Source organism: Hylobates moloch, unplaced genomic scaffold, assembly GCF_009828535.3.
Source record: "Hylobates moloch isolate HMO894 unplaced genomic scaffold, HMol_V3 SCAFFOLD_2, whole genome shotgun sequence".
NCBI classification, from domain to species: domain Eukaryota; kingdom Metazoa; phylum Chordata; class Mammalia; order Primates; family Hylobatidae; genus Hylobates; species Hylobates moloch.
In genome coordinates this window covers 66779529-66806386 of record NW_026652277.1, presented here as the reverse complement: position 1 = coordinate 66806386, position 26858 = coordinate 66779529, and the positions used below count along the sequence as shown (strand labels likewise).

General features: G+C 39.5%; 1 protein-coding gene across 5 annotated transcripts in view; it reads left to right on the top strand.

Annotated features, from left to right (window-relative positions):
* Positions 1 to 274: 274 nt before the first annotated feature.
* The window catches only part of CLOCK (clock circadian regulator), a 118337-nt gene continuing 91753 nt past the window's right edge, over positions 275 to 26858 (top strand). For 3 of the 5 annotated variants that reach the window (XM_032151348.2, XM_058434357.1, XM_058434366.1), the window contains exon 1: positions 635 to 713. The gene's annotated coding sequence lies outside the window, so the exon portion shown is untranslated. Of the gene's footprint in view, positions 418 to 634; positions 714 to 26858 lie in introns of those variants that run through there. The other 2 variants (XM_058434363.1, XM_058434345.1) reach the window with 1 other exon arrangement.

Genomic DNA, 26858 nt, shown 5'->3' with positions numbered 1-26858 from the left:
CCTAAGCTTAGCGCTCTGCCGGCCGGCCGCGCCCTCTACCCGACCAGGCCCCGCCTCCCCGGCTTTCTAGTAACCGGCGTCCTTCCCGGCCGGGGCAGGGAACGGTGCGCCTGCAGAGCCAGGTTTCGGCCCAAGGGGAGCGGGAGTCTCTTCGGGCGACCGGGATCCCCTGGCGCGGCTCCGTGCTGCCTAACGGGGCAAGTCGCATGCGCACCGAGCCACGCCGGGGAAAGGGAGAGTGAGGGGAGGGGCGAGCGCAGAGCCTCCGCCGGCCGTCGGAGCCCGCGGGTTCGCTGACGACGCATGCGCCGGGAGGGGGCGCAATCACGGACTCGGCTTGCGGCTGCCGGTTTAAAAAAGGAAACCCCGGAGAGCGAGAGCGCGAAGGAAATCTGGCCGCCGCCGCGAGCGCTCCCGGTGAGAGGCGCCCGCCCGGTGGGCCCAGGGCCTGCCGTGCGCCCGTTGGCTTCCTCGGCGGCGCATGCGCGCTCCCGGGCTGGTGGAGGAGGGGAAGGGAGGGGGAGGAGGAGCTGGCCACAGGAGCGGCGAATTTTTTTGGGGGGTGGGTGGGGGGCGCCACTCACAGCCCCAGGTGCAGCTGGAGGTGGGAGCCGCGGCGCCTCCTGAACACAGGCGGGGTAGTGGTTCCGAGTCATCGCAGCGGGAGACCTGGGTGGGGGAGGGAAGAAGCCGGAGCAGCCGCAAGCCACACGGTGAGGGCGCGGGGAAGGGGAGGGAGCGGGGGGCGGCGTGTGTGGGGCCGGGGGGCGGCGGCCAAGGGTGGGGAAGGCGGGAGCTGAAGCCCAAGTTTGGCGTCTCGTTCTAGTGCGTCTTTTCCCGGGACTTCGGGCCGAGGCCCGCCCTGCCTGAGAGGCCCTCTGGGACAGCTGGGGTTACCTGCGGGGCAGGGGCGGGAGTGGGGTGCACGGCGGGGCCGGGCGGCTTGAGGGCGCCAGGAGCTGCGGCCGATTCCAGCAGCTGGGAGGCGGGGAAAGCCGGGGACTGGGTGCCGAGAGAGCTTTCGCTGGGGACCCGCTAGGCCTTGTGACCCACTTTATTCCTGTCACCACTCGGGCACGTTTGGAGCAGCGCCCAATGGGGCGCCGGGGCGGCCAGCTCCTCCGGGGAACCCCCGCCCTCCCGGCGCCCGGCCCGCGTGCCGCGGTCCACAGTCCGAACGGCCGCCGTTGCCGGCCGCGGGCTGGTTCCGTTAGTGGTCGTGGTTCCGGGGTTCCGTCCCTGGGCAGCGCGCGGCTCTTAGCGTCTGACTCCAGCGACCGCGCGCGGGTTCGAGGGTTGGCGGCGAGGCGCTCGGTTTCTCTTCTTCCCTCCACCCGCCCTTCCCGTTCCCCGTCACCGCCGCTGGCGTTTGTAGATTTCTTTCCGCCAGTGAAGCTGGGTTTTCAGGAGTTATCTCTGGCGCTCTGGCCCCTGGAGTGTAATTTCCTACACGCAGCGCCGCAGAGTTTATATTCTTTGAAAGTGCACCTTTGTAGAGGTCCTCTTGGTGGTGGTAGGTGAGCCTAATTCTGCAAGATAAAAGCCTCAGTCTCTGACCTGGCAGATGAAAGATCAAATCAGGTTGTGGTTTCCTGCTGTTAGAATGCCATGCTATTAGACTTTAAGGCTTTCTAGCCTTCTTTAAAAAATAAAAAATTTTTTACAGTGGAAGAAAAGCACAAGAAGTAAACTTTTACAGTCGTTGATTTGACTATAACGCTGATCCCCCCCAAATCAAAGGTAATTTCACTTTGAAGATTGCGTTCTGATTTGTAGCTTTAAGCGATTAGAGGAGAAAATTGTGCAATATTCCCCTCTACCTGTTTGAAAATAAACATTCTTAAAAGGATGTAATTTAGATAATGAGTTGCTTTCTCTGAAACTTATCCCTTGGGACACCTCAAATCTGATTGGTTTTCAAATCTTGGGGGAAGGAAATTGATTCTAGTGTTAAGTGGTTGGCTGAACAGAATGTCTTGAAAGGTTAGCCTGTAGCATTAGGAGAAATACCTAATGTGAACGACGAGTTAATGGGTGCAGCACACCAACATGGCACATGTATACATATGTGACAAACCTGCACTTCGTGCACATGTACCCTAGAACTTAAAGTATAATAATAAAGAAGTTAAAAAAAAAAGTTAGCCTGAAGAAAGCAGACTGAAAATGTTCTAAAGCTGGGCATAATCAGTTATGAAAAAATAAGGAAGCTTTCTACGTACTAACATGGAAAGATCGCAAAAATTATGAAGTGAAAAAAGCAAGGTGTAGTAGTACTTTGTGAATAGTGTGTTACATCTTAAGGGCGAGGTGTAATAATACAAGTTTATGTTTGCTGTTTATATAAAGAAATTATGGGAGGATTTAGAAAACTAGTAACAATAGAGGAGAGGGAGAAACAGTCTGAGCGAATGGTGGGAAATGAGATGTATTATGTGTATGTCTTCATGTTTTCACATTTTTGTGTATATTATGGACTCATAAACTGGATTAAACAAAAATCCTCCTCCCCAAATAATTTGTGTGATTTTTGTTGCCTAATTTATGGTGATTTGAGTCATTTTCAATATGATTGCTTTTCATATTTTTTAGGAAAATCAACTAAAAAGGAAGTTTGGGATACATTTTATGACTATTTACACTTTAATTTTTAAGATTGCAGAGGTCACAGGCATTTATCTTTTAAAGATGTTTAGTTATATCTTGCCTTGCTAAAATATATAATGACTGTTTACATTTGGCATTATGGCTGGATTATGCTGCTTTCAGAGTGTAGTTTGTGTTTCCCCCTCCTCTTTTTTTCAGAAGTCACAGATGGGTAAAATTTTACTTAACCCCAGAGTTTCATGACAAACGTGAGGAGGATGTGAACATTCCCTTAAAGTGCTAGTAAACTTGATTGTCCAGGTTAGTTTGCTTTTCAGGTTGGGAAACTTTTCTTTCTTTTGAGGAAATCAAACATGAACCCCAGTGAAATGTAAGTTGGGCTGTGTGTGTGTGTGTGTCTGGTTGTTTCTCATGAAAAAAGAGTGTACAAAATGAACATTTTTTTAGTACTGTGGATTGTTGAAAACCTGTTTAATGAGGTTAAGACTGCACAGGCAGCTGTTAGATGAGATATAATTTTGGGAGGGGACCCTCAAACTCCCCCTGGTGACTAATATTGTGTAATCAAAGTAGTGAATAGTGAGTAATGGATTGCAGTTGCTGTGGGCATTTTTGTAATATTACCAGTATTCCTTTTTATTTTGTAGGATAATACTTGTATTATTTCTGTTTGATATGTAGGTTTTTCTAATAGACTTATGCAAAGTGTCGCTTATTTTTCATTTGAATTCCATGTGGGTCCATTCAATCTTTTTAAAAAATGGAATTACATTTCAATTTTTTTTTTTTTTTTTTTGGAGACGGAGTCTTGCTTTGTCACCAGGCCGGAGTGCAGTGGCACGATCTTGGCTCATTGCAACCTCCGCCTCCCAGTTTCAAGAGATTCTCCTGCCTCAGCCTGCCAAGTAGCTGGGACTCTTATTTTTAAAAGTACAGAAGTAAATTGATGGTCATAAAAAGTTAAAACAATACAGTGTATATATAATAAGTGACAACCCCTTTACATCCACTTCTAGCTCACATTCCTCCCCAGAGGAATCTGGGGAGCACAGCTACTCTTACACCTTTGACTGAAGGGTAACACTATTAACACCACTGTATGATCTTCTAGATCTTTTTCTGTGCATTTGCAAATATGTCCTTTTCAGCCTTGGAAACGGAATCATCTTGAATGATCATCTGCTTTGCCATTTTGCCTCTAGTATGGGCTGTGTTATTACCTACAGGACAGGGACATGACTTGGAGCCTGTCAGAAAGCTTAACATGTAATATAGACCATAGGTCATACGCATCTTTTCACTAGTCAGGGGCCAATTGTTATGGAGGCATTTGCCGAGTTTGAAGGGAGGTCATACTGATGTAAGTTTTATCTGGTATAGATTTAATTCACTGTAAACTTCGAGCGGCCGAGGTGGGAGGACGGCTTGAGCTCAGGAGTTCAGGACCAGCCTGGGCAACATAGTGAGACCTCTTTGCTACAAAATTTTTTTTTAAAAAATTAGCCAGATGGGGTGGTGCGTGCCGTAGTTCCAGCTAATTGGGAGGCTGAGGTGGAAGGATCACTTGAACTCAGGAGTTCAGCCTTGGTGACAGAGTGACACCCTGTTTTAAACAAAACCCAAAAAGTGCTTGGATTCCATGAACTTTATAGGACTCTGTAGAGTCCAAGTTTTAGAGTTTTCTTTGGCTTTTGACTTGATCGATAGTGTATGGGTTAAACTTTGATTTTTTTTTCCTTCTGTACTTGCTTGCAGACTCCTACGAAAGCCTCGTAGATTACAGCAGCCTCTTGAGCTCCTCTGAAGTGAACCTAAGCAGACTGTCCTTAACTAAGGGACACTGATACTGACTTGGATAAAATTTAGCTTTTGAAGGGAAAAGGAGAGAAGAGGCTCTTTGGTCTGGCTTTTGCTTAACTGACAACAAACAACTAATATGCACTACCCTCTCCTCCATCCATCCCTCTGGTTCTCTAATTGTTCCAGAGGGTTTGTTTTAAACCAGGTTACAAAGAATTACCAAAGCTTAATTCTTTTTAGCTGATAGAGTTTGCAAAAAGTTCAGAGTATTGATCAAGACTATTTACTATGGGAGATACCTAGAAAGATGCAGTATAATTGACCCTGCCTTCAGTGGTTTTGAAATCTAGTATGGTTAAAACAGTGTAGACATTATTATTATTATTATTATTATTATTATTATTATTGTTTGAGACAGAGTCTCGCTCTGTCACCCGGGCTGGAGTGCAGTGGCGTGATCTCAGCTCACTGCAACCTCCGCCTCCTTGGTTAAAGTGATTCTCCTGCCTCAGCCCCCCAAGAGTAGCTGGGATTACGGGTATCTGCCACCACACCCGGCTAATCTTTGTATTTTTAGTAGGCATGGTGTTTCTCCATGTTGGCGGACTGGTCTCAAATTGCTGACCTCAGGTGATCCGCCCACCTCGGCCTCCCAAAGTGCTGGGATTACAGGTGTGAGCCACCGTGCCCAACTGAAAAGCATAGACATTATAACACAAGGTAGAAAATGACAGATTTTATAAGAAAATTTCTGTTTTTTTTTTTTTTTGGTTGGGGGAGAGGCATGGGGTTTTGAGGGAGAATATGTATCTCAACCTTTAAATTGAGAAATTAAGAAAGGAAACTTAGCTCAGATCTTAGCTCTTGATAATGTAAGGAGTTGTTACGCTCTTTTAGCAGGCATCTGTGAGACTGATAGCTGTTTCAGTAGTTTTTTTTTTAAGCTTTCTCACTGGAAAGAACCATTTGATGTTTTATTTGATAATTATAATACAGCCTCTTTAATCATTTCAGGATTGCTAGAAAAATTAGAAAATTAAATCCTGTCAGTTAACTGTTGTCTGCCATCAAATATGTCAGCCAGTGTTAATATTAAAAGAAAATTATTTCCTCTTATCTCAATCTTGAAGCATATATTTTATGTCACCTCTTCCCCACATTTTTACTTCTAGTGCTGTGTCAAATAAAGCATTTATTTACTGTGACTATTTTAATAAAACAACATTGTGGGGGAAAGTCAAAAGTTCTGCACTGTAGCTAAACCTTTTGATGTTTATTTGTTTCCTTATAGTTTTTTACAGATGCATAAAGTAAAATATTTTTTAAGTTCCTTGTAGGCATTACACCAATGGCTGTTGCATTTTCTCCTTTTCTGAATCAAAAATTCTAGATGGAGTCGTATGAATTATTTATAGAACACTCAAGTGTCAGAGCAATGTAATTGTTACTAATTGACTATAATTACATAATGGCATTTATATTTACAGGTTGCTTTACAACCGTTTGTTAAAAGCCCTGTTAGGTGTAACTTCTGTGAAATAGGTGGATAAAGAGATTTCTGTTTTTTTCCATTTTTTTGATTATGCAAATGTTAAATTATTTAAACTTAGAGCCTCAACTGTGAGTTATTACTTTAGTTGGATATTTCACAGAGGTGTAATTCTGTTAATTTTAAGTCTTAGAAGTCTACAGAAATCACCTGTGAAAAATGAAATTTTATGAATTACTTTGTCTTTTAAAGTATGCTGTTTCGGATATAATTTGCTTTTCATTTTTCAGAAACATTTTCATTTTTTACATTAATAATGACGAATATTAAGTTTCTTTTTCAAAGAGGTCACATTCAGGTACTTAACATTTTTAATTCTCATCCCAAATAGTGGAAAACTGAATGTGAGGGCTATCTGGCTGTTACCCCGTTTTTACCCCATTGATCCCCAGGGTTGATTCAGCTCATCTGGCTGGCTCGGCAGGTGTGTCCCCTTCCTCCCTCACCGCTCAATGTGCGTGCCTCCCGAAGCTGAAGCTGCGTGAAGCTGAAGCTGCGTGCTCGGTCGGTCGAAGAGGACGACCATCCCAAATAGAGGAGGACTGGTCTTGGGTCAAGGGTGTATGAGTAGCTGCGCTCCCCTGCTAGAACCTTCGAGCAAGCTCTCAAGGTCCAAATAGTGGAAAATGAAAGTACAGGTTGATTCATGTTGGCAGGTTTTGGTATTAAAAAAAAAATTAAAAAGCACACGTGCGGGATATACCAATAAAGGTTAGACCATATGCCTAGCTAAGAACTTATCATTTGTATTAAAATATGGTTTAATATAAAGAGTTGCCTTTCTCCCTTCCCCCCTCCCCTCCTCTCCCCTTGTCTCTTACCCCCAATTAAAAAATAGCACATCCCTAATGTAGAAAACTTGGGAAACACTAAGAAAGCATAGATTACATTTTAGGCCGGGCACGGTGGCTCACACCTGTAATCCCAGCACTTTGGGAGGCCGAGGTGGGTGGATCACTTGAGGTCAGGAGTTCGAGACCAGCCTGGCCAACATGGTGAAATCCTGTCTCTACTAAAAATACAAAAATTAGCGGGGCATGGTGGCGGGTGCCTGTAATCCCAGCTACTTGGGAGGCTAAGGCAGGAGAACCGCTTGAACCCAGGAGGCAGAGGTTGCAGTGAGCAGAGATCACACCGTTGCACTCCAGCCTGTGCGACAGATGAAGACTCAGTCTCAAAAAAAAAAAAAAAAAATTAAAACAATATCATTGGAGGTCATACCACCAAGAGTGCTGTTGTTAATCTTCTTGATTAGCTATCTGCTTCCTGCATTTTGTTGAGCCATTACATAAGTATATGTATACTTATATGATGTTATGGGCTCATAATGTAGTCCACTGTAGTGCAAGCTGTTCAGTTAACAGTGAATCATCAACATATTTTCATGTCAGTATTTTTCTGCTCTGTGATTATTTTTAGTAGGTATGTAACATTCTCATCTCTGTAGTAATTTACTTATCAATATTCTGTTGGACATTGAAGTTGTTTTCAATTTTTAGAATAATAATACTGTCACTTCCCTATATCATGCATTTTGATACTGGCCTACCTACTATCAGTGATTTTTTCTATTTTTGTTTCTCTGAAAATATCTCAATTTCACCCTTTTTTTTTTTTTTTTTTTGAGACAAGGTCTCACTCTGGCACCCAGGCTGGAGTGTAGTGGTACGAACATGGCTCACTGTAGCCTCAACCTTTTGGGCTCAGGCAATCCTTCACCTCAGCCTCCTCAGTAGCTGGAACCACAGGCACATGCCACCATGCCCAGCTAATTTTTAAATTTTTTATACAGGCAGGGTCTTGTCATGTTGCCCCGGCTGTTCTTGAACTCCTGGGCTTAAGAGATCCCCTGACCTTGGCCTCCCAAAGTGCTGGGTATAGGTGTGAGCCACCATGCACAGCAGTTTCAGCTTTTTTGAAGTGGTTTTTGGTTTTGTTTTTGTTTTTTTTTGAGACGGTCTTGTTCTGTTGTCTAGGCTGGAGTGCAGTGGTGTGATCTGAGCTCACTGCAGCTTCTGCCTCCTGGGTTCAAATGATTCTCATGCCACAGCCTCCTGAGTAGCTGGGATTACAGGCATGTGCTACCATATCCAGCTAAATTTTTTGTATTTTTAGTAGAGATAGGATTTTGCCATGTTGGCCATGCGGGTCTCCAAACTCATGGCCTCAAGTGATCTGCCCACCTTGGCCTCCCAAAGTGCTAGGATTACAGTCCTGAGCCACTGTGTCTGGCCTGAAGTGTGTTTTCACTGGCTATAAAGTTCTAAGTTGGTAGTTACTTTCTTTCAACACATTAAGAATGTTTGGTTGCTTTCTGTCTTCATTTCTTTTTATTGAAGTCAGCTACCAGTTTTATTGAAGGCAATATATTAGCTATATTCTTGCTGAGGATAATGTCTTTTATTTTTCTTTGGCTGCTTTTAAGACTCTCTGTCTTACTTTTAAAGCACTTTGACTATGATGTGTTCAGATGTGGTTTTCTTTGTCGCTTTCTGTTTATAGAGTTTTTCGAATCTGGCTGGATGCCTTTTAGTTTTGGAAAGTTCTGTTATCACCTTCTCATATATTCTGCCCCTTTTTTCTTTTTAGATCCTAATTACACATATATTAAACTTAATTATCATGTTCCACATGTTGAAAAAATTTTTTTTCTCTGTTTGGATATTTTCCATTGACCTACCTTCCAGTATGCCAAAACTGTCTTCTCTTTTTGTCAAAACTAATCTTTTATGTTCTTAATTTTACATTGTGGTTTTGAGTTTTAGAGTATTCCTTTGATCTTGTTTTATAGACTTGTAATAGACTCCAGTTCTCTTGAACATACTAATTATAGTTATTTAAATGCTTGTCTTTTCCAATATCGGCATCATCTATTGGTCTGTTTATCTTGTTTGTTTTCCTGTTGGTTATTGGGTCATATGGTTGTATTGTTCTGTCTCTTCACATGCCTGCTAAGTTTTCCAAGGAACTTATCCATTTCATTTAACTTGTTGCATTCATTGGCAAAAAGTTGCTTATAATACTCTATTATTGTTCTTTTAATATCTGTAGAAAGTGTAATGAGTCTAATATCTGTATAACCTGTAGAAATTTAGTATCATTCCCAATACTAGTAATTTGTCTCTGCTCCCCTTCTCCCTGATTAGTCTGGCTAGAAGTTTATTAAGTTTATTGAGGTTCTTGAAAAGTTAACTTTTAGTTTAATTGACTGCCTGTAGTTTTCTTATTTCTGCCCTGGTCTTTATTTCCTTTCCTCAGCTTACTTTTGGGTTTAATTTGTTTTCTTTTTCTGGTTTCTTAAGATAGAAGCTGAGGTCATTGATTTATGACCTTTTTTCTTTTCTAATGTAAGCATGCTATAAACTTCCCTTTAATTGTTTATAATTTATTTATTTGTTTTTTGAGACAAGGTCTCACTACTGCTCAGGCAGTACAGTGGCGTGATCATGGCCCATTGCAGCCTTGACCTCTCAGGCTCAAGTGATCCTCCCACCTCGGCCTTCTGAGTAGCTGGGACTGCAGGCATGTGCCACCATGCCTGGCTAATTTTTTATTTTTATTTTTATTTTTTTGAGACTGGGTCTCACTCCGTTGCCTAGGCTTGAGTGCAGTGGCACAATCATGGCTCACCACAACGTCGACATCTCAGGCTCAAGAGAACCTCCCACCACAGTCTATTAAGTTTTCAAATATTTGAGGATTTTCCAGAGATCATTGTTATTTTTAATTTAATTCCATTGTAATGAGATAATTTTAAATTTATTCGGATTTATTTTATGGCCTAGAGTATATTCTATCATGGTAAGTGTTCTTCATGTGCAGTTGAAAAGAATGTGTGTTTTGTTGTTAGGTGGAGTGTTTTACAAATGTCAGTTAGGTCAAGTCTGTTGACTGTTTTGTTTATGCCTCATAATTTTTGACTGAATGCCAGGCATTGTGTAGTAAAAAAATTAAGTAAGCATTACCAGGTAATGGTACATTTTGCTGGGTTGGGAGCGGGGTTGGGGAAGGGGAAGTTCATTTTCTATGCAGATAGACTAGGGAGCTGTATTAGTCTGTTTGCATTACTATAAAAGAATACCTGAGACTGGGTAATTTATAAAGAAAAGAAGCTTAATTGGCTTACGGTTCTCCAAAGTGTATAGGAAGCATGGTGCTGGCATCTGCTTATAGTGCGGCTTAGTAAGTTTCTAGTCATAGCTGAAAGTGAAGGGAGAGCAGGTGCATCACATGGCAAGAGTGGGAGCAAGAGAGCAAGGTGGGGCAGGTCCCAGACTTTTCAACAACCAGATCTTGTGTGAACTCACTTATTACTGAGGAGATGGTACTAAACCATTCATGAGGGATCTGCCCCCATGATCCAGTTGCCTCCTGCTGGGCCCAACTTCCAACATTGGGAATTACATTTACATTTCATCATGAGATTTGGAGGGGACAAACATACAACCCGTATCAGGAGCCCATCATCTTAAATTATGTGGAGGCTGGGTTGCTATTTTAGTAGTTTGCTATCCTTATTTTTCCTTGTTTTTTCAGATGTTGTCTTCTAAGGCTTTCATTTCAAAGCCTGTTGGTCTTGTCCCTTTAGCAATGCCAAAGGTAGGAAATTGCACTTTGCTTTTCAAAGTTTTTTAGTTAACTTTGCAGCCTTTTACCCTGCACGGTTTTAAAATTCAGCAAATATGCTGAGGGGAGATACCACCTTTAAGCTTGAGGTCCTTGCGCGAATCTTTTTAGGAGAATTAGTCTCCTAGTTTTGTTATTCCAGCCCTGTGTGAACACCAAAAGCTGTCCTGGCTTCTGTGTTCCTCAGCAACAATATTTTACACAGGTCAGGCCTCAGTTTTCAGCCTCTAGCCCAAGCAATAATTAGGAAATACTCCCAGGGAAAAGACAGATGCTGGTCATCTAAATACCCTTAAAATATTCTCCCCATCTCTGAGGTGGAGGTTGCAGTGAGCCAAGATCGTGCCACTGCACTCCAGCCTGGGTGACGGAGCAAGACTCCATCTCAAAAAAAAAAAAAGATTCTCCCATCACTGGAATTTTAGACCTTCTTCTTTCCCATGCTTCCACAGCTCTTCACGGCCTTTAAAAATATGATTTTTATAATTTATTTAGCTTTTTAAGTTGTTCTTAGCAAGAATATTGGCCTGCTTCAAACTAGTTCATTTTACCTAAGTGCAGACAATTTCCTATTATTATTATTGTCATTTATTTTTGCAGAGATAGGATCCGACTTTGTTGCCCAGGCTGGTCTTGAACTCCTGGGCTTAAGTGATCCTCCTCTTTTGACCTTCCAAAGTACTAGGATTACAGGCATGAGCCACTTTAGCTGGCCCCTGTTATTTTTTAAAGGTATGCAGAATACTCTATGAGCTGTTTTATGTAGTGTTCTTTAGGTATTTTGTTGTTGGGTTCCAGTTTTTGATGTTTTTTAAAATTGATTTTTATTGGGGTATAATGTATTTATATTAAAATCTGCCCAATTTAAGTATGCAGATTGAGTTTTGACAAACCTAAACATTCTTGTAATCACCACAATCAAGAAGCAAAAAAAAATTTTTTTATACTGATATGAGGTCTTGCTGTATTGACCAGGTTGAAGTGTAGTGGCAATATAGCGAGGCCTTTGGCTCTCCAAAAAAATAGAAAAAAATTAGCCAGACATGGTGGCATGCCCTTGTGATCCCAGCTACTCGGGAGGCTGAGATGGGAGGATTGCTTGAGCCCAGGAGGTTGAGGTTGCAGTGAGCCATCGACTGTGCCGCTGGACTCCAGCTTGGATGATAGAGCAAGACTGTCTCAAAAAAAAAAAAAAAAATTGTTACTTTATACAGAAAAGGCTGCTGGGATTTTGTTTAGGGTTGTATTGATTCTATAGATTAATTTAAAGAAAATTGATAGCAACATTGAGTCCTTTGATCCTTGAACACAATATACCTCTCCATTCATTTAGGCCTTTCGTTTTTCTCCGTAGTGCTTTAAAGTCTTTTAGTATACCTTTAATGGTGGTCTTCATCTTGTTCATTCAGCAGGTATTTATTGAGCATTCTGCTCTGTGCCAGGTACTATTCTATTTGCTGGGGAACAAAGCCCTGCGTTCAGGGAGCTTATGTTCTAACTGAGGAAACCAGATGAGAAACTAGTGAGTTAAATATATGCTAGATGGATATTTGTATTGTAGAGAAAACCAAATCAAGGTGTAGGGGATTAGAATCTATTAGCATGTGAGGATAGAATGGATATCTTAGTTTTGGCTACTATAACAAAAATACCCAGGAGTATTAGATTCTGCAGTACAACAGCATATAGACTGCTGTTGAATTTGGTTTGCTAGTATTTTTTTAAGAGTAAAAAAATCAGTATTCATTAGGTTTATTGCTGTAGCTTTCTTTTTTTGTGATATCTTTGTCCGGTTTTGATATCAGGGTAATGCTGGCCTTTTAGAATGAGTTTGGAAATGTTCACTCACATTTAGTTCTTTGGAAGAGTTTGAGGAGGATTGGCTTGGTGATAGTTGAGAGTAGAATAAGCACTCGTTTCAAGTTTGGTATTGTTCCACTGATGCTCTACTTGACTCGCTGCATATTACAATTGTAATTATTAATTACTTCAGTGCTGTTAATCATAGGGTAGTACAAGCTAGATTAAATGGCAAACAAATGTACAAAACATTTTATTACTATTGGGTTCTTTATACATGAATGTTTTAAGACACAGGCAAAAAGGAAAACATCGAGAGTTTACTGAAAAGCAAAAGTTTTGTAGTGTGTCTTGAATTTAGTAAACAAGTATCCACTCTCCTGCATCTTAAACAAGCACTTTGTTTTTGTTTTGTTTTTTTGAGATGGAGTCTCACTCTGTTGCCCAGGCTGGAGTGTAGTGGCGCGATCTTGGATTAATGCAACCTCTGCCTTCCAGGTTCAAGCTATTCTCCTGCCTCAGCCTCCCAAGTAGCTGGGATTACAGGCGTGTGCCACCACGCCTGGCTAATTTTTGTTATTAGTAGAAACAGGGTTTCACCATGTTGGCCAAGCTGGTCTCAAACTCTTGACCTCAGGTGATCCACCTGCCTCAGCCTCCCAAAGTGCTGGGATTACAGGCATGAGCCACCATGCCTGGCCTTAAGCACTTTTTCACCGATTTATGAACAATCACAAAAATCTTTAGTCAGTGAAATGATTTAAATTACTTTCTAGGCAGAAAAATATTCTAATATGTATCTAAAATACTTAATTAAAAAGTGTTGAAAAAATATTTGGAGATCAAAACTTTTAGGTCATCATAAAATAAATTAGTAACATCGTATTTTGGCTTCATTCTTTGGCATGTGGATATTCAGTTTTCCCAACACTGTTGTAGAGACTTTTTTTCTTCACTGGGTAGTCTTGGCACCCTTGTCGCAAGTCATTTGGTGGTATGTGCAAGGGTTTATTTCTGTTCTGTTCCATTGGTCTGTAGCTCTGTATTTATGTCAGTACCACACTGTCTTGATTACTGTTGCTTTGTAGTGTCTTTTGAAATAAGAAAGTATGAGGCCTCCAAATTTTTGTTGGTTTTTCAAGACTGGTTTGGCTACTTGGGGGTCCCTTGAGATTCTGTATGAATTTTAGGATGGTTTTGTTTCTATTTCTGCAAAAAAAAAATGTCATTGAGAATTTGACAGGTATTACATTGAATCTGTAGATTGCTTTAGGTAGTATGGACATTTTAACAGTATTAACTAAGTTTAAAAACACGGAATGTTTTTCCATTTATTTGTCTTCTCTCTTTGATTTCTTTTAGCAATGTTTTGTAGTTTTCAGAGTACAAGTCTTTTATCTCCTTGGTTAAGTTTATTCCTAGTATTTTTATCCACTCTACCCCCTCCACCTGGTCTCTTTTCTTTTTTTAAAGAGATAGGGTCTCTGTCACCTAGGCTGGAGTGCAGTGGCACAGTCATGGCTCACTGTGACCTTGAACTCCTGGGCTCAAATGATCCTCGGCCTCAGCCTTCCAAGAAGCTGGGACTAAAAGTATATGCTTCCACGCTCGGCTAATTTTTTGATATTTTTATAGAGAGATAAGGTCTCAAATTCCTGGCTTCAAGCAGTCCTCCCATCTTGGCCTCCCAAAGTGCTAGGATTACAGGTTTGAGCCACCATGGTTTGCCTTTCCTCTTTTGATACTATAGTAAATTGGAATTTTTTTTTAAATTTTCCTTTCCAGTTGGTCATTTTTGGTATATAGAAATGCAACTGATTTTTGTGTATTGATTTCGGATCCTGAAAAGTACTAACAGTTTTTTTGTGGATTCTTCTTTAGGGCTTTCTGCATATAAATCATGTCATCTGTATACAGAGATAATTTTCTTTCTTATTTGAGTGCCTTCTATTTATTCTTCTTGCCTAATTGCTCTATCTAGGACTTCTGGTACTGTGTTGAATAGAAGCGATGAGAGTGGGCATCCTTGACTTGCTCCTAATCCTAGAAGAAGTATTCAGTCTTTTACCATTGAATAGGATGTTAGCTGTGGGATAGTCATATATGGTGTTTATTATGTTGAGGTAGTTTCCTTCTATTCTTCATTTATTGAGTGTTTTTATCATGAAAGGGTGTTGAATCTTGACAAATGCTTTTGTTCATCAATTGGAATCATGTGGTTTCTGTGCTTCATTCTATTAATGTGGTATATTACCCTAATTGATTTTTGTATGTTGAACCATCCTTGAATTTCTGGTATAAATCCCACTTGGTCATGGTATATAATCCTTCTAATGTGCTGTTGAATTTGGTTTGCTGGGGTTTTTTTTTTTTTTTTGAAGATGTAAAAAATCGCTATTCATTCTGATTATTACTGTGGTTTTCTTTTCTTGTGGTATCTTTGTCTGGTTTTGATATTGGGGTAATGGTGGCCTTTTAGAATGAGTTTGGAAATGTTCTCTCCTATTTTAGTTCTTTGGAAGAGTTTGAGGAGGATTGGGTTAATTCCTTTTTTTTTTTTTTTTTTGAGATGAAGTCTTGCTCTGTCGCCAGGCTGGAATGCAGTGGTGTGATCTCGACTCACTACAACCTCCACCTCCTGGGTTCAAGTGATTCTCCTGCCTCAGCTTCCAGAGTAGCTGGGACTGCAGGCGCATACCACCGCGCCCAGCTAATTACTGTAGTTTTAGTAGAGACAGGGTTTCACCATGTTGGCCAGGATGGTCTCGATCTGTTGACCTTGTGATCCACCCTTCTTGGCCTCCCAAAGTGCTGGGATTACAGATATAAGCCACCATGCCTGGCCTGGTTAATTCTTTTAAATGATTGATAGAATTCTCCAGTAAAGCCTCCTAGGCTTTTTTTGTTGTTGTTGAGATCTGCTTTTATTTCATGATATACTAAATTCAAATTATATCTGTTGACTCACTGCTAAGAAAGATGAAGATTTAGCTCACTTACACTTTACTTAATTATAGTGCTAGGGCTATTTTTTTTTCTATGGGTCTAAAGTCATAATGCTAGTGGAACTCAAGAAATAAAATATTTACTTATTTCTTCTTGTACTTCATCAGTTTTTCGAAATCATGCCACTAGATTGCTTTATATTCTAGATTTTTGTTCATCTTTTCCTTTTGTTCATCTTTTTCTTTGTAATTGTCTTTTTTTCTTGATAGAGAAATATATACCTTTATCATATTCTCAGATGTTTTTCCTGCTTGGATCATAATATCTATTAACTGTTAGGTGGAATGCATTTTCCTGGAGATATCACTCTTAGAGCCCTCCTACTTCCTGCTTCAGTCTTGACAGGTTGGAAGCTGCTGTATATATATCATTCTGAGATATTCCATGTCTGCATTTCTGGTTGGATTTACTGTTTCTTAGATACTACATCTTCCTCTTTTATGGCATTCTTCCTTTTTTAGCTGGAATGTATTTACTCTTTTTTTTTTTTTTTTTTTTGCGATGGAGTCTTGCACTTTTTCCCAGGCTGGAGTGCAGGGGCACAATCTCGGCTCACTGCAACCTCCACCTCCTGGGTTCAGCTGATTCTTCTGCTTCAACCTCCGCAGTAGATGGGATTACAGGCGTTTACCACCATGCCTTGTTAATTTTTGTATTTTTAATAGAGACAGGGTTTCACCATGTTGGCCAGGTTGGTCTTAAACACCTGATCTCAAGTGATCCACCCTCCTCCGCCTCCCAAAGTGCTGGGATTATAGGCATGAGCCACTGCATCCTGCTTTGAATGTATTTTAAATTAACTTCAGTATACAGAGTACTTACAATGTAAATATTGTGAATTCTTGCATGTCTGAAAATAGCTTTGGCCTGAGTCATAATTGCTTGATAGTTTGGCTGGGTGTAGAAATTTACATTCAAATTAGTTTTCTCTTACAACTTAGAGGTTTTTGCTCTATTCTGTTAAGCATCAAGATGGTAAGATGTCTGATGCCACTCTGTCTTGTTATTTTCTAAATGATCCTTTCCCTCACTCACAAAGATAAGCTTTAGTATCTTATCTTTGTCCTTTGTAGTTGTGGAATTTTATAATTATGTGTTTAGATATGAATTGTTTTTGTCATTCTTTGCTGGACTCAGTAGGTCCTTTCAGTTGAAATGCAAGTGCCTCCCTTCAGTTATGGAAAATGTTCTTTTATTATTTCCTTGGTAATATTTCTTAGTCTGTGTTTGCCCATTTTGGGATACTTACTAGCAGAATATTGGCTTTCTTGATTGATCCTCATTTCTTTATCTCTTTCCTCAAGTTTTCTTTTTTATTCTGTATTTTGACAGATGTTTTCAATTGTATGTTTATAAATTGTTAATGAGTAGCTTTTGCTTATTTTCTGCTGGTATCATTTCAAGAGACAACAGAGGATAGTAGCTAAAAGCATTCACAATGGAACCAGATGCCAGACTGTGTGGGTTTAGATTCCAGCTCCACAACTTCAAAACCATGATCATGGGCAAATGATTAATCTCTTTGTCCTCAGTTTCTAGTCTACAAAATGAGGATAATAATACCTACCTTGTGAGTAAAGGAGTTCATATTTGTTAAGCATTTGTAACAGTTCTTGGCATAGTGGACTCTTGTATTACTATTTGTTAAATATACCTATTTTTGTTTAATTGAATGCGGTATCTTCAGTAGTCCTTTGAGAATATTTTGTTCTATTTTGAGATTTCTTCTATGTCCTGAATAAACTATGATTTTTTTTGAAGTCAGTTTGATCTATTTATTTGTCTTGCTCTGGGCGGGACATAGTGGCTCATGCCTTTAATAACGGTACTTTGGGAGGCTAAGGTGGGAGGATTGCTTGAAGCTAGGAGTTTGAGACTAGCCTAGGCAACATAATGAGACCCCATCTCTACAAGAAAATTAAAATATTAGTTGAGCATGGTCATGCATGTCTATAGTCCTAGCTACTTGGGAGGCTGAGGCAGGAAGATCACTTGAGCTCAGGAGTTCGAGGCTGCAGTGAGCTATGATTGTGTCACTGCACTCCTGCCTGGGCAACAAAGTAAGACTGTCTCTTTTAAAAACTAAAAAAATAGATAATATCTTTATCTTGGTCTTTTTCTAGCTGTTAATTTCTTCTTGTATGTCTGGGGATCCTTATTGTTAGTTCATGGTTCTTGCTAAAGGACCATCTTGATTATATTAGGTACTGCTGTTGGTTTCTTGTACTGTAGTCGTGGACTTGTTTTCTAATTGCTATCTTGGAATGAGAAGTCTGTTTGGCAACTCTTTGTACATATACATAGTTGGAGCATCTCTTGTTTGCTGGCAAGTTAGGTTTAGGGCAAAAGATCAGGGAACCTGTTTTTAGGCTTAGGAGCTTTCCAGTTGCCATATAGAAATGGGCTCTACAGATACTGACATTCACACCAGAAGACCCAGTTTCTTTCTGTTCAGTTTGTTAACTGTCTTTAGGAAAAAAAGAGCATTTCACTTTTTGTACCTACAGGTGACACTGGCCCTTGCTTAGTCATTGAGGGGAGCCTAGAATCTCTGAAAGATTGACTTAGACCTCCACTGTAGTCCTTTCATGTGTAGATTTTGGGCTGTGCTTCACTTAGTTCTGTTGAAACTTAACACACTTGGGTCCGCTTTCTGTTCTCCAGAAATCTATTGTAAACACTTTCTCTCTGTTCTTTTCATTGTCCTATAGATTTATTCTTTTTTGTTTGTTTTTATGTGCTCATCTGCACAGACTTCCTGCATGGAGGGGCGGCAAACATGAGTGTTTATCACCATCATCATCTCATTCACTCCCCAGGTTTCTTTAAAATAAGGCAGTGGGGGCGGGGGATGAAAGAAATAGTCATTTCACCCCTAAATACTTCAGTATATTTAATTAATTATTATTATTATTTTTTTTTTGAGGTGGAGTTTTGCTCTTGTTTCCCAGGCTGGAGTGCAGTGGCATGATCTCGGCTCACCGCAACCTCTGCCTCCTGGGTTCAAGCGATTCTCCTGCCTCAGCCTCCCAAGTAGCTGGGATTACAGGCATGCACCACCAGGCCTGGCTAATTTTGTATTTTTAGTAGAGACAGAGTTTCACTCTATTGGTCAGGCTGGTCTCGAACTCCTGACCTTAGGTGATCCACCCACCTCAGCCTCCCAAAGTGCTGGGATTACAGGCTTTAGCCACTGCCCTTGGCCTCAATATATTTATTTTAAAACATAGGATTTATTTATTTATTTATTTATTTATTTTTTTGACAGACAGGGTCTTGCTCTGTTGCTCAGGCTGGAGTGCAGTAGCCCAGTCACAGCTCACTGCAGCCTTGAACTGGGCTCAAGTGATCTTCTGAAAGTACTGAGATAATAGGCATGTGCCACCATGCCCAGCTAATTTTTTAAATTTTATAGTAGAGATGAGAATTCGCTATGTTGCCAAGGCTGTTTTCGATTTCCTGGCCTCAACTGATCCTCTCACTTAGGCCTCCCAAAGTGCTGGGATTACAGGTGTGAGCCACCACACCCAGCTGATATTTTCTTTCATAATCTCAGTATCATTACCACACCTAACAAAATTAATAATACTTCCTTAATATCATAAAACACCTAGTTCACATTCAGCTTTTTCAAAAATGCCTTTTTGTTGCTTTATTTGAATCAGGTACATACCTCCCAGTTATGTTTTTTTTAGTCTTTTAAAATTTTTATTTTCTCATTTTCAGTCATGCCTATATAATGATTGAATCTTTTTTTAAAAAAGGTATTATTTGGGAGAGGAATGACATCAGTTTGTAGATCACCTTTGATAGAAAATATTTGGGCAAGCTATGTGTTGTATAGTTTTGTTCTCTCTAATAGCCTAAGAAAGCAAAATCTGCCCCAAACATGCTTTTGTTTTTACAGGATGTTTTAAACATATACAACAGTATATAGAATAGTAAAATGAACTCCTATGTACCCATCACCTACTTTTAGTGATTTATTTACTCAACACCTCTCGTTTCATCTATACCTTAATCTCCTTACCCTCTTCTAATATTATTTTGAAGTATATTCCACATATTATTTGTTAATATTTTAAAGTATATTTCTAAATATGATTACCACAGTAAAGACTCCCAAGTCTTTTTACCCTCCATGTTGATGGAACTGGGTCAATTTTTCTTTATAACGTTTCACATTCTGCATTTTCTTATTCCTTTTGATGTCATTTTACTTATTGCTTTCCTGTATTCATGTAACTGGAAATTGGATGTGAAGCAGTGTTTCTCAACCCTTTTTTTAAAAATTTTTGCCTCCTTACGGAGTTTTTAGAGCTTTTTTTTTTTTTTTTTGAGACGGAGTCTCACTCTGTCACCCAGGTTGGAGTGCAGTGGTATGATCTCGGCTCACTGCAAGCTCCGCCTCCCAGATTCATGCCATTCTCTTGCCTCAGCCTCCCGAGTAGCTGGGACTACAGGTGCCTGCCACTTTGCCCGGCTAATTTTTTGTATTTTTAGTAGAGACGGGGTTTCACCGTGTTAGCCAGGATGGTCTCGATCTCCTGACCTCATGATCCGACCACCTCGACCTCCCAAAGTGCTGGGATTACAGGTGTGAGCCACTGTGCCCGGCCTAGAGATTTTTTTTTCCTTATTGTCTACACTGTACCTTTTCCCCAGACCTGGGGGCAGACACAGTAGTGTGATTTGGAGGATGAGAAACTGTCTTAATTTACTGTTTAAGATTTCTTTGCCTTCTTGAATGTGACATTGCTACTGTTGAGAATGTATGATCTAAAGATTCATAGATTCTAGTTTGACTCTTAACAAGAATATTCTGTAAGTAGTACTATTACTACATGTTATATCGTGATATGTGGTTGTCCCAGTGTTAGAGATGTTAAAATTGATCAGTGAATTCAGTTGGTGACAATATGATCCATTGTGAAATTTACCATTACTTTTTCTCCTAATGGTTTTTAGAATTGATGATTTTTGCCTATTTATGTCATTTCTTTTGTTCTTCTTAGTTGAAATTTTTCTTTAAAGGAGTAGCTTTCAGTACTTTGGTCCCTTTGCCTACCTTGAAATACAGTTTGACAGGCCAGTCAAGGAAAATGCTTTGTGAATTTCCTGTTACAGGTTGAATATCTCTTATCTGAAATGCTTGGGATTAGAAGCGTTTCAGATTTCATATTTTTTCAGATTGTAGAATATTTATAGTATACTTTTCAGTTGAGTATCCCAAAAATCTGAAATCTGAAATGCTCCTTTGAGTGTCATGTCATTGCTCAAGAAGTTTCATATTTTGGAGCATTTCAGATTCTGGATTTTTGTATTAGGGGTACTCAACCTATAGTTAAACATTTTCTTATTAACCCTTGGCATACCATCAGTACACACTGGAATTTTTTTTTTTTTTGAGCAGTTCTAACTATGGAAGAACTAATAATTTCTTGACTGTCATTTTTTCTTTAAGACCTTTGAAAGAAGAAAGATAACATATACTTTAAAAATTTTTTTTATTTAGCCAAGTGTGGTGGCTCATGCTTGTAATTCCAGCACTTTGGGAGGCCGAGGCAGGTGGATCACTTGAGGCCAGGAGTTCAAGACCAGCCTGGCCAACATGGTGAAACCCCATCTCTACTAAAAATACAAAAAATTAGCTGGGCGTGGTGGCGGACACCTGTAATCAGCTACTCGAGAGGTGGAGGTTGCAGTGAGCCAAGATCGTGCCATTGCACTCCAGCTGGGGCAACAAGAGCGAAACTCTGTCTCAAAAAAAGAAAATTTATTATTCATTTATTTTATTTTTTTAGAGACAAGGTCTTGCTCTGTTACCCAGGCTGGAGTGCAGTGGTGTGATCATAGCTTATCATAATTTCCAGTTCCTGGGCTCACGTGATCTTCTTGCCTCAGACTTCCGAGTAGCTAGAACTGTAGGCGTGTGCCACCATGTCTGGCTGTTTTTCTTTTTTAAAATTTTTTCTAAAGAACAGGGTATGTGGCCTATGCTGGTCTCGAACTCCCAACCTCAAGTGATCCTCCCATGTTGTCCTTTCAAAGTGCTGTGATTACAGACATGAGCCACTGTGCACAGCCAAAATTTTCTTTTTAAAAACTGAATAAAACTCATTCTATCTTTCATTGGTTGTATTCCTGTAGCTTTAAGGATTGTGATTTCATCATTCTAAGACTTGTTTCATTACTAAGATTTGTTTCATTTCATTCATAACAAATTACTCATCAATTATTTCCATCCCTCCTAGATAATACGAAAATGGAAAAATGATGGAATCACCTAGGAGAGTGATAGGATATGGAAATAAATTGTCACTATTGTATTTTTTTGTTTGTTTTTAAGATTTTTGCATTTCCCAAAGTATTATATCATCTTTCTAGAAGTTACAAGTCTGGAGATATCATCATTGTAGGCCTCTTTCAGCTTTCATTACAAACAGCTGAGAATTTAGAAATTTTCATTTCTGCCCGTTATGGCAAAGAGGAAAAATTACAGGAAGATGTTTCACATCTCTTTGACAAACCAGCACATAAATGCAAAGAGAAAAATAAATGCACTTCAGGCTTTATTCAATAGAAATTTCATGTGAAGCACTGGACCATCATTGTCCAATAGAAATTTTATGTGAACCACAAATGGTAAGTAGTAGGTATAATTTAAAATAAAAAAGTAAAAATAGGTCAAACGAATTAAGCAAAATCTCAGGCTACACTTATTCATATAATAGGTGAATTTTCTCAAACTCAGAAATCAATGCATGAAGAATTATATTTCTGAGTGTAAAAATATAAATATAGTTATTCTTGTCTAGTCAGTCATTTAACAGGTATTAATATTTTCTTTTTTCTTTTTTTTTGTTTTTGTTTTTGTTTTTTGAGACAGAGTCTCACTCTGTTGCCCAGGCTGGAGTGCAGTGGTGTGATTTCAGCTCACTGCAATCTCAGCCTCCCAGGCTCAAGCAATTCTGCCTCAGCCTCCTGAGTAGCTGGGACTACAGGCTGGTGCCACCATGCTCAGCTAAGTTTTTTTTTTTTTTTTTTTTTTGTATTTTTAGTAGAGACAGGGTTTTCCTGTGTTGGCCAGGCTGGTCTTCAAACTCCTGGCCTCAGGTGATCCACCCACCTCGGCCTCCCAAGGTACTGGGATTACAAACATAAGCTGCTATGCCCAGCCGGGTATGAATATTTTCTGATGAGCCTTACACCATCCTGTTTTGCTAAAATGATGTGTTCTTTCATCTTTTATGGTGTCTGCATGCCAAAATTTACTGGATAACAGTTTGTAGTGCAAAGACATGTAACAAAGGTGATTGGAAGGAAATAGATTATTTAAAAAGAAAAAAATTGTTGGATTGCTGATTTTAATTGGTGCTTAAAAACAAGAATGTTTTAGTTTTGGAGCAAAAAAAGATGGTATCCACTCTTCAATAAAATTATAAGCCATCAAAGGTTTCAAAAACTTCTTCAATTTTTTTTATGATGAAATTGCAAGAAGAGTAGAAATATTGATAAGCTGATATGAAATTAGAGATATGTATTAGAAATCTGGAGAAGTATTAGAAATATATTTGAAATGTATGTAGAGATGTATCTGGAGAGGTATTAGAGATGTATGTGAAACCCGGAAGCAGTACAGGATGATTATGTTCCAGATTCATGCATGGATGATCAGTTAGTTGCATTCCGAGGACATTATCCATGTCATGTAGATATATTTTCAGAGCCTCAAAAATTTGAATAAAAATTTGGTTGTGATATGTTTAATTTTTCAGTGTTAGTAATTTTTTTATTATCACTTTATTCTCATATAAGTAATTCATAAGATGACTTGAAAACATAAAGGGTCCATTGGACCAAGAAGGTGTAAATAGTGATGACTGTTCTGTACCCCGAGGGTTGACTTGATACTCTAGCTACTATTTGGTCACAAGTGAGAGTTTTACATTTGTTCGTTTGTCTGGTTTTGTTTGTTTGTTTGTTTGTTTTTGACGGAGTCTGGCTCTGTCGCCCAGGCTGGAGTGCAGTGGTTTGATCTTGCTCACTGCAAGCTCCGCCTCCCAGATTCATGCCCTTCTCCTGCCTCAGCCTCCCAAGTAGCTGGAACTACAGGTGCCCGCCACCATGCCCAGCTAATTTTTTTTTTTATTTTTAGTAGAGACGGGGTTTCACCGTGTTAGCCAGATGGTCTCGATCTCCTGACCTCACAATCTGCCCGCCTCGGCCTCCCAAAGTGCTGGGATTACAGGCGTGAGCCACTGCGCCCAGCCTGTTAGTTTGTCTTATGCTAAACAATACACATTATATGTTATCGTGCTTCACAATTTCTTTTTATTCAACCTGGCCTATATCTGGCCAGTAGGAGCCCCTTCAGATTTGCTTCTAAATCTTTTTTATATGACCATATTAGGTTTTGATAGCTTCCTTGCTTTCAAGTTTAGTCATTTTATATGGTTCAGAAGTAAATGAGTGTGTGTGTACATGTGCATATTTGTATGTTGTATATGGAGATGCATACACGTATATGCGAGAGGGAAAGTGTGCATTCACAAATACATATATATGGTGGAAAGTGTACAGATGTGGCAAATGTTAACAATTGATGAATCTAGGTGAAGAATATATGGCTGTTAATCTTGCTATTCTTTAAGGGGTAGGATACCTGATTAAGTTACCTATTTTTCCAACTACTTATTCTGTTCATGAGGTTTAGCATGTTTTCTTATGTTTATTGTTTCTTTACGCTTTTTTTTTTTTTAAAAAAAAACAGTTTATTACTGGTTGACATCTTTTGTCTATCTTTTTTTCTTACTGATACGCAGTATCTTGTTACGAACTTTGGATACTAATCTTCTGTGGTATATTTTCTCAGTCCATGGTTTGTCTTTTCATTTGTTTATGGGATATTTTGGTAATTAGAAAAATTAAAAATTTAAATTAAATTAGATTTCAGATTTGAATTAGAATGAAGCCAAATATATTATTTTTTTCTTTAAAGTTTGTGCTTGGCTTGTTTTCCTTTAAGGTTTATGATAGTTTAAGGAAGTTATTTTCTACCCTATAGATATGAAGGTATTGTGTGTTTTCTTCTAAAAATTGATATGTTTTGCCTTCATATTTGGGTCTGAAGCACTTGGAATTTATGTTTACGTGTGGTAAGAAAGAAATCCAGTATAACTTTTTGCCCTTTTTGGGTACCTGTTGTCTCTACCATTAATGGATAGTCCATTCTTTCCCTCTTTGTTTATAATGCTGCCTTTTTAATATACATATGACTCTATTTCTGATCTTCTCTCTATCTCTGTTTTGAAAGACCCATATTATAAGGCTTGATTATTTGTAGGACTGCTTTCTCCATTTTCTTCTTCAAATTTTTGTAGCTATTCTTAGCCTTTTGCTCTTCCACATAAATACTAAGATCAGTTTGTCTAGTTATATACACACTCATATATGCATACCATATGGACACAGATCAATATAAGATATTAGTAAAAATTGCATAGCATCCATAGGTGTATTTAGAGAGAACTCAGAGGTGAGGAAACTGAAATTCAAGCAAAGTGAATAATTTGCTCAAGTATGTCTGAGTCTGAGGCCCATTTCTTTCCTTTGCATACTTGTGAAGGCCAATAATTCATGGGGCGTTACCACTGTGGTATAACCGTAGCAAGAATCAGAATTTTGAGAGCAGCAGCACACATCTAAAATGTATAAGTGAGCTCTATAAAACATAGTAATTTGAGCCAGGTGGGTTGGCGCATGCTTGCAGTCCCAGCACGTTGGGAAGCCAAGGCAGGTGGATCACCTTAGGTCAGGAGTTCAAGACCAGTGTGACTAACATGGTGAAACCCCGTCTCTACTAAATACAAAAAATTAGCCAGGTGTGGTGGCGCATGCCTGTAATCCCAGCTACTTGGGAGGCTGAGGCAGGAGAATTGCTTGAACCTGGGAGGTGTGGGTTGCAGTGAGCTGAGGTCATGCCATTGCACTCCAGCCCGGGCAACAAGAGTGAAACTCCATCTCAAAAAAACATAGAAATTTGAATTTATGTGACAGATAAATTAAGGGACACAAATTACTGTAGTTCCATTTAAAATTGAATTTTTTTCTAGTACATTTGAGAAAGAAACCATTTTACCAACGTTAAAATTGCACTTTTGTAAGAATATCTGTAAAAATATTGTAGTCTGAAAAAACAGTGAGCATAGATTTGGAGTTGTGACAAAATTTTATATATGTAGGGAATAGCAAGTAAATGGGAAGGGTTAAATCATGAGAGACTTGAAAGAGATAAGGCTGAACCTTGGGGACTAAATCTGGAGTTCATAAAGGAGTTGTTATAGGGAGCAATTTTTATCTGAAGGAATTTGACATGATCAAATATGAATGTTAGAGTTTTCTGATATAAAGCAAGGGATGGATTCAAGAGGGCTGGTGCTGGAGGCAGGGGATAGGAAGAGGAATTTATGAAGATTGATTCCAGTCACAGAACTGGGAAAATTGTGAAGGAGTAAGGGAGAAAGAGTATTTATAGTGCCTCTAAAGTTTGTAGCTTGTATGAGTTTAACATTACCTCACTTTGTTTCCTTAGAACTGAACCTTACCATTAAAAAGATTTGGGAGGGAGAAAAACCCTGTATATCTACTGTGGATTTATTTATTTTAAATGTATATTGTAAAATTAATATAAATTTGAAGCAGTGGGATACCTGTGTCAACAGTCTGTTTTGCCTCGGGTGTTGTTTTCTAGGAGTAGTTCATACTACAAAAGCAGATCCTCATAATGACATTTTTGGAGTTGAATTTTCACCAGTTCATCTGTATAGTAGGGAAAACTATTGCTGTTAGTAAATGAGGTGTTGATGACCCTTGGATACAGTTGGCATTGTAATTCTAAAGCTTTCATCTGTAATTAATGGGAGTGAGGCTCGTAGAAGTCAAGGTGTTGGGAGAAAACAGATACTTCACTTGATCGGTGTTGGGGCAGTGATAATTTTAAGGATTGTGGTATGAGGTTGTTGTTTTTGTTGGTGGCCTTAAAAAAGTGGTTAGATTTAGCACAACTAATTGCCAATTTAAGGCATACTCTGGAACCCAGAGGGCTTCTATGACAGTTTTATAGGATAACAGAATCTTATCCTGTTGACTTCAGGGAGACTATGCTAAAATGTTGGCCTTGAATCGGATTATTAAGGTGTTACAACTGCAGAGAGAACTAAATATGCAACCTTTGCAGGCCTTCTGTGTCTAAGTCAGGGCCCTAATAGGGAAAGAGAGGATCCCTGTACTTCGGGGTTTTTAATCCTACAATTCATGCTGAAGCTTCCTGGCAAGAAGAAGCATCCCATTTCCCTTTGGCAGAGGAAAGACCCCCTGCCACCTCTCCTGTCATCATTGCTTGAAGACAGTGCAGTGACCTCATAAATGTTCAATGACGTTTATTTTTTTTATTTTTTATTTTTTATTT